The sequence below is a fragment of the Silene latifolia genome, chromosome 3 (assembly GCF_048544455.1).
Source record: "Silene latifolia isolate original U9 population chromosome 3, ASM4854445v1, whole genome shotgun sequence".
Lineage (NCBI taxonomy): Eukaryota > Viridiplantae > Streptophyta > Magnoliopsida > Caryophyllales > Caryophyllaceae > Silene > Silene latifolia.
In genome coordinates, this window is record NC_133528.1 from 56,294,561 (window position 1) to 56,312,136 (window position 17,576).

The window sequence follows — 17,576 nt, forward strand, 5'->3', positions numbered from 1 at the left end:
AAACACAACTTCTCGACTTATCGAGAAAAGTTTTATAACATGATTAAAACATTGATTCCAACTCATTGATGTCCTACTTAAGACCCTCTCTTAAGTTTCACATTATCTTAGGATTGCAAGAATCTACAAAACTCAAGACATGTATTGAATACATTCTTTCTAATTGAAGAAGTGGGTTTTAGATTCACTCGCTATATATATCTCATAATGAAACACAATCCCTAAGAAGATCCAAATAGACTTAAGCATTTCAACTAGTGCAAAACCCTTTGCTAACAATCAAGCTTTGATATCTAACAATTCACTTGGAATTTATTTCGGATTTTCATGGCTCTAATCCTTTTATTGAGTTGTGACTTAAATACTCTCATGTAAGTCATGTGTTCATTACTTTCCAGAAGTAATCAACTTGAATCAAACAATTTCTTTGTAAGCTATAAGCTCTTTACTTTCTTAAAAGTAGCATGAATTCATCATCTTCAACAAGTGATGAATTTAACCTCCTAGGTTTTGAAGAAACAACGTCTTACACAAAACGTCTCATGTAGCCAAGAAAGACCAGTTTCTTACGACATAACATTCTTTGTGGCTATTGAATAATTTCTCCCACTCTGTCTTCTAGAAATAAACTTGTATTTTAGAAGGACAGCTTCACGAGCCACAAACCCGTTGTACTCGTGATTATAATAAGGAAAAATGAGTATTTGTTTCTTTTGAAAACTTACAAACATGGTACCCTACCATTTCATATCTCATATGATTCATTTTAGATTTAGTGGAAAACTAATTTAGACAAAATGATAAACTCCCCAAAAGGATCAAGTAAGTCAAAGTAACTTGATTGAAGTCCAAACCATATCGAATAGCGTTTGATTTCTTATCCAACCACACATTATCCCATAATGTGTGTTAAGAGAGATTAACTTGTGATACTATATCACATTTCATTTGGCTTATATCAAAGTCTTCACTTTGATAATCCCATCACGACTAAATCGTGATTCCTTGAACTCTTTGAACTTCTTCAAAGATTTCTCTATTTACCTTATTAAGTGAACACATTAGCGTCAACTTAAATCGTTGGTAAAAGAAAATGATCAACCTATTTTGGATCAATGATTTACAACCTCGATCTCCTTTTCAACCAAAAAGCACGAGACATCTTGCTTTGAATACAAGATACGCATATACCATAAGATTAACAATCTAATGGTTCCAAGAGTACTTGATAACTCTTTGCGTTCATCATTCCAGAATTTATGGTTTAATCTTGGGTTACCAATTTGAGTCTTGCATCATCTACATGATATATCATTCTAGTTTGATTTAGAATATAATCACCTTGGTAATGGGCTAGCCATACATCAAATCATGGTGTATAGGGTCACAAAAGTGAAACCTCTTTTGTATCTTTAACAAGTTTATATTCTTATTTAGAGTTTATGCACTTAATAGTCACAATTAAGTACAACTTTAAACCCAAAAACTAGATTGAGTTCACAATGACTCTATCTCTCAACATCATTGTTGCTAATCGTCATATTTTAATCATCCTATGTATCAAATACAATGATGAAAACCACCATCGGTTTCTAATATTAACGAAGTAGTATTAGCAAAATTTATGTCAATCAAATAAACATTTAAAGAAGAAGGTCCCATTAGATGTCCCACAACTAACTTGTTGATTCTTCAATAATTTGGGGTAGTTTCCTTCCTAGCGTCCAACAATTAAGACAATGGAAACTTTATCGGTCGGGATTGATAGGTTTAGTATCGTTATTCTCAATAACTTAACTTTTACAATTACCTTGTATCAATTCCATTCTAATTTTACTTCTTGGAACCTCGTCCTTTTCTTAACGGTTAAGAGAATGCTCCCACTTATTTCAATGAGTCTTTGCTTAGAGAAGCAAAATTGAATTTCATGAAGACTACTCTTCAATTCATTCGTTTTAGTCTTAAAACTTCCATTGAAGTGGTTGCGGTATTTTGGTCAATTTTGATTTCCTACAAATCTAGTTACCAAAATGATTTAACGTTTCAAAGTACTTAATTCAATTAAGCATATGAGAAACAATTCATTGTAAGTAGATATGTTAGTCAAGAATCAAAAACCCTTTTGATCACGAATAACTTTTATCTATACTCTTCACAAGAGATCCTTCCAATGGATAACATGAGGTTTTAGAACAAAATTCATATTTGTCTTTAGTTACGATGTTTTAATGGAGATTTGAACTAAAATCGAAATGATATCGTATATAAATTGTGCTGAAGAAATAGAATGATGCGAACGATGCGACAACGGAATGATGAAAACTAACATTTATCGTTATAATAATACTTGTAAACAAGTATAGCATTTACATAGTGACCTCTACCCAACTATGATAAATGATTCCAAGATCCAAATTCATATTAACTTGGGCACGGTGTGGCCGATTCATCCCTTATCAATATAACTCGGTGGATTAACTCTTTAATCAATTCTACTTTTAGAACTCTTGGTCGATAAAATTACATTAACATTTATCTTTAGCCCAAAACACATCCGATAAGGGCACGGTGTGGCCGATTCATCCCTTATCAATACTTTTGTTGAGTTCAACCCAAATTTCGAATAAATGTGTCCATGATCCAAATCCACATCAACTTGGGCACGGTGTAGCCGATTCATCCCTTATCAACATGAATTCGGTGGATAGACATTTATCACCCACTTCCCCTACGTAACAAGGTTTGTACCCCGGTGTGGCCGAGCGCACTCCCTCATGAAATAGGTTTTCATGGTTTCCACTTTTTGGTAAGGCTAAGTCTCAATTGTTTATTTTAGCGAGAGGTCATGTCAATTTATTATCTATCACGTTTTAAGTGAACTAAAGCGCTGAACTACGATAATTGTAATTGACACGGTCGATAAACTCGATTAAATGATAATGCATGTTTTAGTTATGACGATTTAGCTATGCATGCAACATATAAATAAAATGCAAAGCATAAATAAAATCCTAGTATGGCCTTCCTAAAATAGTAAATCTAATAAACTATTTTACAAATTCGGAAACCAACTCCTTTGGTCTCTTGAACTTCGGTCTTGGCACGCACTTCAAGGCAACACTTTCTTTGATGGATCGCCTTCTCGAATGGCACCGTCTTCAAGGAACTCCGGAATAAATAAATTACATAACAAATTACATAATTTCCTATTATACATTTGTAATTAAAATAAAATAAATCTATTAAATTACAAAACGGTGATACGAGATCACAATAAATTACAACCGAATCGATATTCCCATACATTTCGGGTAATACCAATTAAAACTAAGGCCATACTAAGTAAAATTACATAATTCAAAAATTACATAAAATTAAAATATGACAATCATAAATAAAATCCAGCATTATAATATGGGGTTGTTTGGTTGCCTCAGAAAAACACAGGAATTCCAAAATCCCATGAATTGGGATTTAAGGCTCTTGTTTGGTTACCCATTTTTTTTCAAAATGGAGGAATCTAGAGTTCCATAGGAACTCTAATTCCTACATCATGTAGGAAGTGGCTGACCAAGCCCCCCCTTGGTCATTCCCAATTCCTGTGTTTTTTAAAGTAATATTTTACTATTCTACCCCTATTAAAAACACAACCATTTAACTCTTCTATCAGCCGTCTAACACAAATTTTTTTTCCTCCTTGTTTAATTCATAAAATCTCTTTTGTGACGGCGATATCCGTCACAAGCTTGTGACGGATACTATTTGGAACATAGTTTTTTATAATTTATGCTACTTTAATTTATTTTTATTAGATTTTTTGATAATAAATGGGAACATCCGGACAATCATTTTTTTCATGTTGTTAAATCTTGTAAGCTAAGATCAAATTTTGTATGTCATATATATGAATTAAGGGTGAAGTAATAAATTTTAGCAAAAGGGTAAAATAGTATTTACAACAAAAAATCATAGGAATTGAGTTATCCAACCAAACAACATACAGGAATTTATTTCATGGGAAGTGTCAATTCCTGGATGGCAACCAAACAAGTTTTGGGCATTTCCCATGAATTACATGTAGGAACTCAATTCATGTGAATTTCTACTTCCCACATGAAATAAATTCCCCCATGAACCAAACGACCCCTATGTATGAACATGCTCGATACCACTTGTTAGAAATCTATATCTCATTACTTTACATATTCATATATGTTACAATTAATTTGGTCATAAAATTAAATACAAATCTTATGCATGAAAACAAGAATAAGAAGAGATAAGAAAATCATTTTCTCACCATCAATAATTCGGCCAAATGGGCACAAATGAAGGTCACCCACCTTCATTTGTTCTTGAGCTAGAATATACATTAGGATGATCATCCATGACTTCAAAATAGAAGCCCTCCAATAAGTAGCACCCAAGACTATCCCAAAATCCCACAAACTAACATGTACTAGATATTTGTAATGTGGTTTACCTTAAAATCGATTACTAATACTCATATACTACTACTAGTATTATTAGTGATTGATTTGTACAAATTAGATTCATAAAAATGAATTTTATGAAGAACAAGAGAGAGAAGGTAGTGTTTTTCATAAAACATAAGAGAATGAAAAATTGAGAGAAAAATCTCTCAAATGTGCATGCCAAAACCGGTGGGTTAGGGGAGTATTAGGACCCCTTTCCTTTTTCCTTTTTGTCTTCACAAGACAAATTGTGTAAGCCTTTGTCCATAGTCATGTCACTATCAACCATATTAGACAAATGAATAAGACAAATGGAAAAAGACAAAACTTCTCCCATTGCCCACCAATTTTCGGTTTATATGTAGTATGGAGTCCATTTTTTTTTTTGTCAATTGTACAATTGTATGTCATGTGACATGTGACATGTCTTATGTCATGTTTTAATTAAAATGCATATTTAACAAATTAAATATCATTTACAAATTAAATAAATCACATTTAACAAATTGACTAGTAATTCAAAATTACTTTCACATAAAATGGTCATTTAAATACAAGTTAGTATGATTCACAACATCTTGTAATTATAACTAACTTATCATTCTCATCTCACGTGTTTCGCAAACACCGATTAATTTTAGTAATATAACTTCTTAAATTACTAAATAAAATCTTATTTAATCACATTATAATAAGATGTCATTTTTCTCTCTTATGATAATAATTTGTTCAATTTTAAGGAATTAATTAATCTGTATCGACATACAATTAATTAACCTTTTCAATTAAGGGAATCGTCCTTTAGGTGTGACCTCAAGGAATCAACTGATCACCACCGTCGCACGACAGTAATGTCAAACTCTAGCCAGCCAATCATTACCGATATGTGTGGACCAGTTGACTATATATGTAATGTATCACGCCTTTCGTATTCTTGATATGAGATTTAAATATGCGATCAATATGATTGACAATTGTGATCGCATTATTGTCGGGGACACTTACTCCAACACTTTTAAGCCAACAGAGTTGGCCAACATCCTCATTGTGCACGTGTTAGAGCCGTCAATCCAAAAGACGGAGGAATTAGACAAAGGGGAGCTGGAATATAAGAAAGAGGAGGAAAGTGGAGCAGCTGTTCTATCAAACACAGACGATCAGGCAGCTGATCTGGACTGGCGCCTGCCTTACCTGGACTGGCTAATTCATGGCAAGTTACCAGATGATAAGAAGGAGGTAAGGGGTTTCAAACTGAAGGCCTCCAGATTCACATTGATTGATGATGTGCTCTTCAAAAAATTACTGGCACGACCCTACTTATGGTGCCACTATAAACAAGAAACACATACTGTATTGCATGCCCTCCATAGTGGCAAATGTGGAAACCATGCAGGGGGTAGAGTCTGTCAAACAAAGCTCTCAGACAAGGTTACTTCTGGCCTATATTGAAGGCTGATTCAGCAGAGTACGCTCGAAAATGTGACGCCTACCAGAGGTCTGCAATAATGATCCACCAGCCAGCAGAACCCTTGCACCCAATCATTTCCCCATGGCCATTCATGACATGGGGAATGGACATTGTGGGCCCTCAGCCCAGGGCCCTAGGAAATAGGCTGTGGATGCTAGCAATGACGGACTTTTTTTCCAAATGGATAGAGGCAGACGCATTCACTGAGGTAAAAGATAAGCAGGTCATTTCTTTTATCAAACGTAATATCCTCTGCATGTTTGGTATCCCTTCAGAATCATATGTGACAACGGATCACAATTTGTGTCAAACGACGCGGAAGGATACTGTGCCAAGTGGAACATCTCCCTAAAGAAGTCAGCACCCAGGACTCCAAAGTCCAATGGGCAAGCTGAGTCTAGCAATAAGATCATTATGGACAATTTGAGAAGGAGGTTGGAAGAATTAGGAGGAAAGTGGGCAAATGAGTTGCCACTGGTACTATGGTCAGACAGGACCACACCAAAGACGGCAACATGCCAAACACCCTTCAGCCTGGTGTTTGGAGCACAAGCAGTAATTCCATCAGAAGTTCCAGTTCCAACCCAGAGGTATGGATGTATGACATGGGAATTGAACAGTGCACAGATGATCAGGAACCTGTACATAGTAGATGAGCTGCGAGCAAGCGCAAAGATACACCTGGCTGCCTATAAACAGTCAGTCGCCAAAATCTACAACAAGAACGTAAAAATCAGGCTCCTGGAGGTAGGAGACCTGGTTCTCCGCGAGGTGTTCCAAAACACCAGAAATCGCAAGGCGGGCAAATTCGCCTATAAGTGGGAAGGACCATACCAGTTTAAAGTCGTTGTTGGCCATGGGGCGTACAAATTGATCACCATGGATGGTCATATAATACACAAACCATGGAACATACTTCACCTGAAGGGGTATCACTTTTGATAACAAGTAGAATTTATTGTACAGAGTTTGTATTCAAAACCCTAAAACAAAAAAAAAAAATCGTAGTAGGCATACTACCAGCCTTTATTTTACTTCCCTTTTTGTTTACGATTTTTCAAACCTAAAACTGTTATTGGAGCTGTGTGGTTTGTAGCTTCCAGGGACCACAGTTGCTCTGGAACCCCATGAGATAGCGCCAGGTACTTCACACTACTCTAGTAGATTTTCTCTATTTTGGGCTCTTTTGAAAATACCACTCTGTATTCTAACGTCTATGGTACGTTGAAAGTGTTGCCAGCAGGATTGTCAATTGTGAACGCGAGGTGACAAGGCACATGGCGCTCTAACATGCCTAACCTAATTCTCTAGTAGGAGCACCCTCACCAGGCGGCTTGTGGAACATACGAAGGGGAGCTTGGCCAACAGCTCAAAGCTCACACAGCTACCCCGTATACCACCCCAAAAGATAGCTATCGACACCGAGTACTCGGCATAGTCAGGGCCCCATCATGCATGCACAAACATACGAAGGATCTTTGAGAAACCAGGATCCTGCAATGTTCCACTGGTCCTAGAATGACGACAAACTTGCTTAAGGTACGCCCCTGTTGGCTCTAAACGTGATGAACACACCTTGCGTCATGAACATGGTTAAGTAGTCAGAATGCAGCATATGTCTAAATCAGCCCTCTGGGCTGACGCGGCAGCTAGCTAAGTCTAAATCAGCCTCCCAGGCTGACACGACAGGTCTAAATCAACCTCCTAGGATGACACGGCCACCTCCAGTCAGAATGCGGCATATGTCAAAATCAGCCCCCTAGGCTCACACGGCAGCTAGCTAAGTCCAGATCAGCCACTCAGGCTGACAGGACGGGTCTAAATAGACCTCCTAGGTTGACACGACCACTTTCAACTTGAATCAGCCATTAGGCTGACACAACGGTATTCATAAGTCTGGAACGGCTCCTAGAGCTAAGTCTGACCACCTGATATGTGCCTAAGTCTATAAAAAGGAAATTAAAATCAACAAGTAAGTCATGACATCAGTAAAACCCGACTTGCCAAAACCAGGACAGGGTCATTTCAAAATACGGCCAGACATGCCACAAAGGCAAGCATGGCCCAGAGTTCAAAAAACGCCATCACGGCGGAAACCACAAAGCAAAAGTGTCTTAAAGATACAAGTCTGCGCCATCACTAGGCCAGACTACCAATCATGAAAAACTTAAAATATTTTTAACTGGAGGCCAGGTCAATGACCTCCCTCTCAGACGCCTCTCTTGCATTTTCCTGCTAACTCCCCTTTTCAAGTACAGGACCAGGCCGCACCTTCCCATCGCCAGCAGTCTCTTGGACCTCCACAGCAACGACAGCTTCCTGGAAAGAGCCAGCCTCCTCAGCAGCAGTCTGCTCCATCATTGCGGAGGAGTTCACCTCGTCAACCTGAGGCATCAGCACACTCATGTCAGGTGAAACATGGTAGAGGGTCTCCAGTTGTCGCTCTTCCTCCTCTATTAACTGGAGGGATGGAGGATTCGTCAACGCAGCACGCATCCCACTAATCTTGCCCCACTAGGTAGCATAGGCGACAATGTTGGTGGCCAGGGTGATTAGCTCGTTGATCCTTTCATCAGCACGCTTGAGGGCGTCAGAGAAAGTATTGCACACTTCTTGAGTGCATGCCAGCTGGTTAGTTTCCTCCTTCAGCCTCTTTTTAGCATTGGACAGCTCAGCCTTCAGCTCCGCTACACGCTCCCTCAGATCAAGGCGTTGCTGCTCTAAACCGGCGATAGTTCCAGAAAGCTCCTGATTCTTGGCATGGGTGGCCCGACTAGTATTCTGGACCACGTCGATCATCTTCCTGTTGTAGAGAGCTGACTGAAAGGCCTGTTGACGGAGAGAATAATTAGCAAATTCAGCAGGAACGTGTTTAGGGCAGATGAAGGAAGCAGAAGAGGAGGACGTACCATAAAAGCGTTGTGCACATCATTTTCAGCCATCTCCTCAGGGGGAGAACCCCTTGAATGCCTCCACCAGAGGAGGAAGAGGAGTTAGTCCATAGCAGGCTAGTAAGGCACCTGATCCACGTTCCCAAAACCTTCGGGAAAGTGGGCGGTGATGCCCCCGCCAGCAGTAACAGGGCTCGCTGGAGGAGTAGGGGGTGACGTGATAGAAGGCCGACCTCTAGAGGCTCGAAGTAGCGCGAGCAATGCTGGAACGAGTGAGAGGAGATTAAAAGGAGGCGGTAGGGGCACTTCTCTTGGAAGCGGAAGGCGTGTCAGGGCTCCTAACAGCTCTCTTCCTCCTAGCACTCTGGAGGATAACTTCCAATGGATCAACTTTGGCACCTACAGTCAACGAGATGTCAGACGTTAGGAGGTACCAGATAAGAACAAAAATATATCGATAAAAGAAGACCTACCAAAAGACATGCTGGGCGATGACTGCTGAGGGTTGGAGGAGGAGACAGGCGAAAAACCAGGAAGCAGGTCAGGAAACTTTCTATCAGAGACAGGAATGCAGAACAGCTTGTTGCCGGCAGACATAGAATCCGCAGGCGGATCAGGTTGTGTGGGCCTATACAGAAATAGGAAGTAAGCTAGTGAGCGTGTTGATGCGAATGCGAATCAAGATATTGATCAAACTAATGATTCGAAGTTGGTTAATGAGCTGGACGAATTGGTCGTGAACACTCACGATAATGGCCTAATGTTGGTTCGTAATTTTCAGCCCTTACGCTCCAATGATCCTTCCTTTGTTAGTTTGCTAAATGTGGAATATGGGAACTGATGGGGAGCACACCAAGGCACCCGCCGCACGCACACACCAAGGAGGACGAAATCCCGCCGCACGCACACCAAGGAGGACGAAATCCATTTGCTTGTTTTCTTTATTTTTCAAAGCAACTTTTCCTTGTTTTCTTGCATGTTTCCTTGTGGAGACAACTTTTCCTTGTTTTCTTGCATGTTTCCTTGTGGAGACAACTTTTCCTTGTTTTCTTGCATGTTTCCTTGTGGAGACAACTTTTCCATGTTTTCTTGCTTGTTTAAATGTTAGCCATTGGATGTATTTTGGATGGTTAAGATTAGAAGGACTTGGGCTATAAGTAAGCCAAGTTCCCAAGTGTAATTTTCAGAAAATTCATAACAAAACACTTGTGTTAAAATCGTTTCTTGTTTGGAAACAAAACTGGTTTGGTTGAAACGCGATTTCGATTAAACTTTCGAGTTGTTGATCAATAGGTCTTGGTCTCACTCACCTTGATCAAGTAATAGGTCTTACTTGTTCAAACACTATCCTTTTATTTACAAAATTCAGAACGGGTCGTACCTAGTACGTTCGGTTCGCCAAAAACGATCCATCAATTTTACTCTTTTTGTTCTCGAAATTAAACGATTACAAGTCTGCGCGTACCTAGTACGAACAGTCCACCGTCTTGTCCAAATCGTTTTTATTTCCGCTGCCCAATTCGTATCATTTGTGGTATCGAGCTTGGCTCTTGATCCTTGTTTAACTATGTCGGTGGATTTCAACAATCCAGAATTCATTCATCAATTACGGGAAGCCTTGAAGCATGCTCGTGAAACTGATGAGCGTTGGCAACCTAGAAGAGGAGAACGAATTGTTGATGCATTCAAAGCGAGTGATCTTCCTGAATTCGTTGGAGGGGCTGATCCCGAGGCCTACTTGGAGTGGGAACGGAAAATCGATCGTTTGTTCGATTTCAAAGACTTGGATGATGATAAGAGGTGTGGGTTTGCAATTCTGAAATTGAGCAAAGGAGCATGTTTGTGGTATGAGGCGATGAAGGCTAAGAGGGTCCGAGAAGGCAAAGAGAAAATTGATTCTTGGGTATCCCTGAAACGCAAACTACGGAAAAGGTATGTACCATCGACCCATAGGCTGTCTACTTATCGCAAAATTGCTGATTTTAGACAAGGCAAATTGAGTGTTAGCGAGTATTTAGATGAATTTCAGAATCTTGCTATTATGGGTGAATTGGAAGAAATAGAGGAACAAAAAATTGCTCGATTTTTGCGTGGTTTAAATTATAACATTGCTAGCACGGTTGAGTTATACCAATATTCTGATTTTGATACTTTGTGTAGTCTTTGTTTGAAAGTCGAATCCCAAGGGAAAACTAAGTATGGGAGTGGGTCGAATTCAGAATCGAGTAAGCCTAAAACGTGGTCTAAACCCGAGTTTAAATCTGTCGGTACCCCAAACAACCAGGCCGTGTCTAACACCTCGACTGGCAACCCTAAAAACACCGCTGGTCAGTCCTCTAAACCCCCGGGAAAAGAGACTAGTTTGGCTAAGGTTCGATGCTTTAAGTGTCAAGGATTCGGTCATTATCAAAGTGCATGTCCTAATCAACGAGTTGTGACCTTAAGAGAAGCCTTTGAGTGTCGGGATGAATTGTTGGCCGAGGAAGAACAAATGGATGAGTTTCTGATTTCTAATGATAATGAGGAAGGGGAAGAAGAAGTAGAGGGTTATGAGGCACCTAATGTCAATACTAATTTGGTTTTGCGAACTTTGAAAATTGATTCTAAACCAATTGAGTCGGGACAACGGAACCAACTGTTTCATACTAATTGTAAGGTGAATAATAGATGGGTAAGTCTAATTATCGATGGGGGAAGTTGTACTAACGTTGCCTCTACTGAAATGGTGTCTAAGTTGGGTCTTAAGACCACAAAACATCCCCATCCTTATGCTTTGCATTGGCTAGATAACGGTAGTAGTGTCAAAGTTACTAAACAGGCCCGTGTGAATTTAGCAATGGGTTCGTATGTTGATGAGGTTTTGTGTGACGTTATACCCATGGATGCTTGTCATATCTTGTTGGGTCGACCTTGGCAATTTGATCGTGATGTGTTACATCGGGGAAAGTGTAATGAATATGAATTGAAAGATAAGGGAAAACGAATTGTGCTCAAGCCTTTATCACCTCAAAAACAGTAGTGTTCGCCACAAACACGGTTCCCAAGGCTGGTATATCGTTGTTGATTGGAAAACGGGATGTGGAGCGAGCTATTGATGGTGGTGAACGGGTTTTCTTACTGGTTGCTAAAGAGAATTCGAGTTCTAATGTTGTTTTGCAGGAAAATGACCAAGTTGAAAAACTCCTTACGGAGTTTAGTGATGTATTTCCCGATGAGCTACCGGCTGGTTTGCCTCCTATTCGGGGCATTGAACATCAAATTGACCTTATTCCGGGCTCATCTCTCCCGAATAAGGCTGCTTATCGTTGTAATCCCAAAGAAACAAAGGAACTCCAAAAGCAAATCGATGAATTGATGGCTAGGGGCTATGTTCGTGAAAGCATAAGTCCTTGTCTTTGTCTGTGCACCGGTACTACTTGTGCCAAAGAAAGATGGGTCGTGGAGGATGTGTGTTGATAGTCGTGCCGTGAATAATATAACAATCAAATACCGCTTCCCAATTCCAAGACTCGATGATATGCTTGACGAGCTTCATGGTTCGGTCATCTTCTCAAAAATCGACCTTAGAAGTGGTTACCATCAGATTCGAATGCGTGAAGGTGATGAATGGAAGACGGCTTTCAAAACGAAGCATGGGTTATATGAATGGACCGTTATGCCATTCGGTCTTACCAATGCTCCAAGTACCTTCATGAGATTGATGAATGAGGTACTTAAATCTTTCTTGGGCAGATTTGTTGTGGTTTATCTTGATGATATATTGGTGTATAGCAGGAGCATAGATGATCATTTTGAACATTTGAGGCAAGTGTTCGAAACATTGCGAAGTCAGAAACTTTATGGGAAGCGTGAGAAGTGCTCTTTTCTTGTGGAGAGCGTAATTTTCTTAGGATACGTGGTGTCCAAGGATGGTGTCTCGGTTGATCAATCAAAAATCGAAGCGATTCGATCATGGCCAGAACCTAAAACCGTTAGTGAGGTACGATCTTTTCATGGGCTTGCTTCATTTTATCGTCGATTTATTCAAAATTTCAGTACCATAACCAGCCCTATAACGGAGTGTTTGAAGAAAGGAAGTTTTAATTGGGGCGGGGCTGCCAAGCAAGCTTTTGAAACGATTAAGGATCGGTTGTGTACCGCTCCTATCTTGGCTTTACCCGACTTTACTCAACCTTTCGAGGTAGAGTGTGATGCTAGTGGCGTAGGAATAGGGGCTGTTTTGATTCAGGGGAATCGTCCTATTGCCTACTTCTCGGAGAAATTGGGTGGGGCTCGATTGAATTATTGCACTTATGATAAGGAATTTTATGCTATTGTGCGGGCTCTTGATCATTGGAGTCACTACCTTCGTCCTAACCATTTTATATTGCATTCCGACCACGAATCCTTGAAATATATTAATGGGCCGCAGAAGTTGAATCTTAGGCACGCAAAATGGGTGGAATTTTTACAATCATTTCACTTTTCATCCAAATATAAAAATGGGAAGAGTAATGTTGTAGCCGATGCTTTGTCTCGTCGGTATACCTTCTTTGTCCACACTTGATGTCCGTCTTTTGGGCTTTGAAACTTTGAAGGATTACTATGGTGAAGATGGAGATTTTGGTGCTATATATCTTGAGTGCAAATCAGGAACTAAGGGAGAGTATTTGATTCAAAACGATTTTCTTTTTAAAGGAAATCGACTTTGTGTTCCTAAGCATCCGATTCGGGAACTACTTGTAAGGGAGGCTCACGGTGGAGGGCTAGCTGGTCACTTCGGAATGGCTAAGACCGTGGAGATCTTGAAAGAGCATTTCTTATGGCCACGATTGCAAAAAGATGTTCACAATATCGTGGGTAAGTGTGTTACTTGTCAAGTTTCGAAGAGCAAGTTCAAACCAGGTGAATATACTCCTTTGCCAATTCCGGCCAGGCCTTGGGACGATGTTTCTATGGACTTCATTGTTGCTTTGCCACGCACTCAACGTGGGAAGGATGCTATTATGGTGGTGGTTGATCGTTTTTCCAAGATGGCTCATTTTGTTGCTTGTCATAAAACCGATGATGCTTCTAACGTGGCTGATTTGTACTATCGGGAAATTGTGAGGTTACATGGCATTCCGAAGACTATTGTGTCGGATCGGGATTCTAAATTCTTGAGCTATTTTTGGAATACATTGTGGAGGAAAGTGGGTACAAAGTTGCTGTTTAGTACCTCTCACCATCCTCAAACCGATGGGCAAACCGAAGTCACAAATCGAACTTTGGGAACTTTGTTGCGTGGGCTTGTGAGCAAGACACAAAAGGATTGGGATCTCAAACTTTCTCATGCCGAATTTGCTTATAATAGGTCGCCTACTCATGCTACGGGTCATTCACCGTTTGAAGTTGTATACGGTATTAATCCTTATCTTCCTTTGGATTTAATTCCGTTGCCTAAAGATGAATTGGTGCATAAAGATGCCGAGTCCAAGTTGAAAGCAATGTTGAAACTCCACGAGCAAGTCCGGGCCAGAATTGAAGCCGTGAATGCAGCCTATAAACGGAAGTCAAGCAAGAATAAGAAGCCAAGGGTGTTCGAGGTTGGAGACTTGGTTTGGGTGCATTTGAGAAAGGAGCGATTTCCAAGCAAACGGAAGAATAAACTCATGCCTAGAGCGGAAGGTCCTTATAAAATTGTGGGGCGAGTCAACAACAATGCTTACAAAGTTGAACTTCCTGGTGATTATGGTGTTCACGCCACTTTTAATGTTGGTGATCTCTCTCCTTACTTGGATGACGATGGCCTAGCTGAATTGAGGTCAATTCCTTTTCAAGGGGGAGGGGATGATGCGAATGCGAATCAAGATATTGATCAAACTAATGATTCGAAGTTGGTTAATGAGCTGGACGAATTGGTCGTGAACACTCACGATAATGGCCTAATGTTGGTTCGTAATTTTCAGCCCTTACGCTCCAATGATCCTTCCTTTGTTAGTTTGCTAAATGTGGAATATGGGAACTGATGGGGAGCACACCAAGGCACCCGCTGCACGCACACCAAGGAGGACGAAATCCCGCTGCACGCACACCAAGGAGGACGAAATCCATTTGCTTGTTTTCTTTATTTTTCAGCAACTTTTCCTTGTTTTCTTGCATGTTTCCTTGTGGAGACAACTTTTCCTTGTTTTCTTGCATGTTTCCTTGTGGAGACAACTTTTCCTTGTTTTCTTGCATGTTTCCTTGTGGAGACAACTTTTCCATGTTTTCTTGCTTGTTTAAATGTTAGCCATTGGATGTATTTTGGATGGTTAAGATTAGAAGGACTTGGGCTATAAGTAAGCCAAGTTCCCAAGTGTAATTTTCAGAAAATTCATAACAAAACACTTGTGTTAAAATCGTTTCTTGTTTGGAAACAAAACTGGTTTGGTTGAAACGCGATTTCGATTAAACTTTCGAGTTGTTGATCAATAGGTCTTGGTCTCACTCACCTTGATCAAGTAATAGGTCTTACTTGTTCAAACACTATCCTTTTATTTACAAAATTCAGAACGGGTCGTACCTAGTACGTTCGGTTCGCCAAAAACAGTCCATCAATTTTACTCTTTTTGTTCTCGAAATTAAACAGTTACAAGTCTGCGCGTACCTAGTACGAACAGTCCACCGTACTGTCCAAATCGTTTTTATTTCCGCTGCCCAATTCGTATCACGTGTGAAGGTCAAAGAGGTGCCAGGGAAGCTACTTACTCGAAGTTATGACCCGGTCCTCGAAGATGTAGTCGGCAGATGGCTGAATAGAGTCTTTCCTCAAATAAAAGAACTCCTCAAACCATTTTTCGTCTTTCGACTTCGACACGTGCGTGAAGGGAGTCTCACCACGGCCGCGGAAAGAAAATTGGCCTCTTCCCAATGATCGGATCTCAAACATATGAGCCAATTCACCAAGACTGATAGTGCTGCTCGTGATTTGGCTGGCTGACAAGGAATAAAGAAGAACCCTCCATATATTGGCGAAGACTTGGGCCATGGCAAAACCATTAGTCCGGAGGAAGTCTTGCACCAAACTTAGGAAAGGGAAAACTGAGGCCGTATTTGAAGGGGTGGAGATAAAGGCAGACCCATCCCTTACGAGACGCATCCGCCTTCTGGCCGGGGTTTGGAATGACGATATCCACCCCATCACCTAGCCCTAGTAATTCCTTGATTATAGGAATGTCCGCAACCGTCAAGGTGGAGTCACAGTTGTGGGAGTGGGTGAAAAGGTCGCGGGATGAGAAGATGGGGTCCGGTGTTAGGTTGGTCGGAACAGAAGGCGAAGGGGCGTGACGAGCTTTACCCATGATTTAAAATAAAAGGGAGGTTGAAGGAATGGGATGAATACCTGGCGATGTAGGGAAGAAGCTCCGGTAAAAAAGGCGGAAGTCCGGAGGATGAGAAGAGGGGAGAGGAAGGGTTTAAGAGAGAGTGAGGGTTTTTAATTTTTGAAATTAAATCGGGTAAGTAGGTGGGGCGGTTGAGATTATAAAGATGGTGGATTTAAGGGGGCCGAGAAACAAGGGGAAGAGTAGGGGCAATGATGAGTGTTTGGGAAGCTGTGTAGAAGACCGTGTGAGATTCAACTAGTAATTCCTTACTCGTCATCTCGAGGCGTGTCACGCAAGGAATTAGGGGCAAACTGTTTGGGCCAAATTCTGCGCATTGGGCAAATAGAGAAGTAGGTCCACCAAGACTTGCATAATGGATTGGGCCAAATAAACCAATGGCCACGAGGAGCTCGTGAGCTAAAAGCAGTCAGGGAGATCTTAGGGAGAACAGGGCTCCGGACAGCAAATCATGGGCTGTCAGTTAGAAGAAGTCCAATAAGACCTGGATACAGCTTTAGTAGTGCTTTACTTACCGCGCAAGCAACTTAAACCCTATTAGGGTTTGGGTCCTATACATAGACAAGAGGAAGGAGGAGAAAGATTCATTCAGGGACCAACACACAGACGTAACGTATTGTACTAGATAGATTTCCGTGCTACCTTCCTTGTACTCGCGCTCATATTAAAAGCTAGTGCAGTCATTGGAAGGGTACCGTCCCTTCTCGCGGTCGTTTCCCACATTGGGTTTTCCGTGTCACCAAATCTCTTGTGTTAATCCTTATTTACATCTTTACTTTCCATACCTAGCATTCATACAAACAGTACAATCTGCATATAATGCATAAGACCACTTTGAACTAATTCAACCTAATTCGGTAGAAACATACCAAAAGATACGCCACCTTCAAATCTTGACTCGATACTTCCTCTTGTGTCAAGCCCAACCTTAGGCTATGATACCACTTGTTATACAGAAGCGTGAGTACCTTCTGTTGAGTCGCTGCTGTGTCGGTGTCTACTGTTTATAAGCGTGAAGCGTGACAGGTCATATAAGCCAGTTCAAGTTACCAATCATGCTCAATTCCTCGGCTTGGATGTTGAATTTGATTCTTAACGTCAAGTCTATTTTATAAGATATATGTGTAGTGAGTAAAAGATTTCAGTACATCAATAATAAGTCAAAAAAAGTATCGTACCGAAATAAAAAAAAAAGTCACATAAGTAGACCTTGCAAAACTGACATGGCATTGTTAGAAATATTAATCTCATTAATTTACATATTCATATATGTTCAAATTTATTTAGTCATAAAATAAAAAAAGATCTTATGCATGCAAACATAAATAAGATAAGAGAAGAAATCATCAATCTTACTATATGATTTCGGTTTTATGGGCACCAACAAATTCACCTATTT

The 17,576-nt window shown here is 40.4% G+C and overlaps 1 pseudogene; it reads left to right on the plus strand.

Moving 5' to 3' along the window:
* Nucleotides 1-10,401: 10,401 nt before the first annotated feature.
* On the plus strand, nucleotides 10,402-14,821 carry LOC141649098 (uncharacterized; annotated as a pseudogene).
* Nucleotides 14,822-17,576: the final 2,755 nt, after the last annotated feature.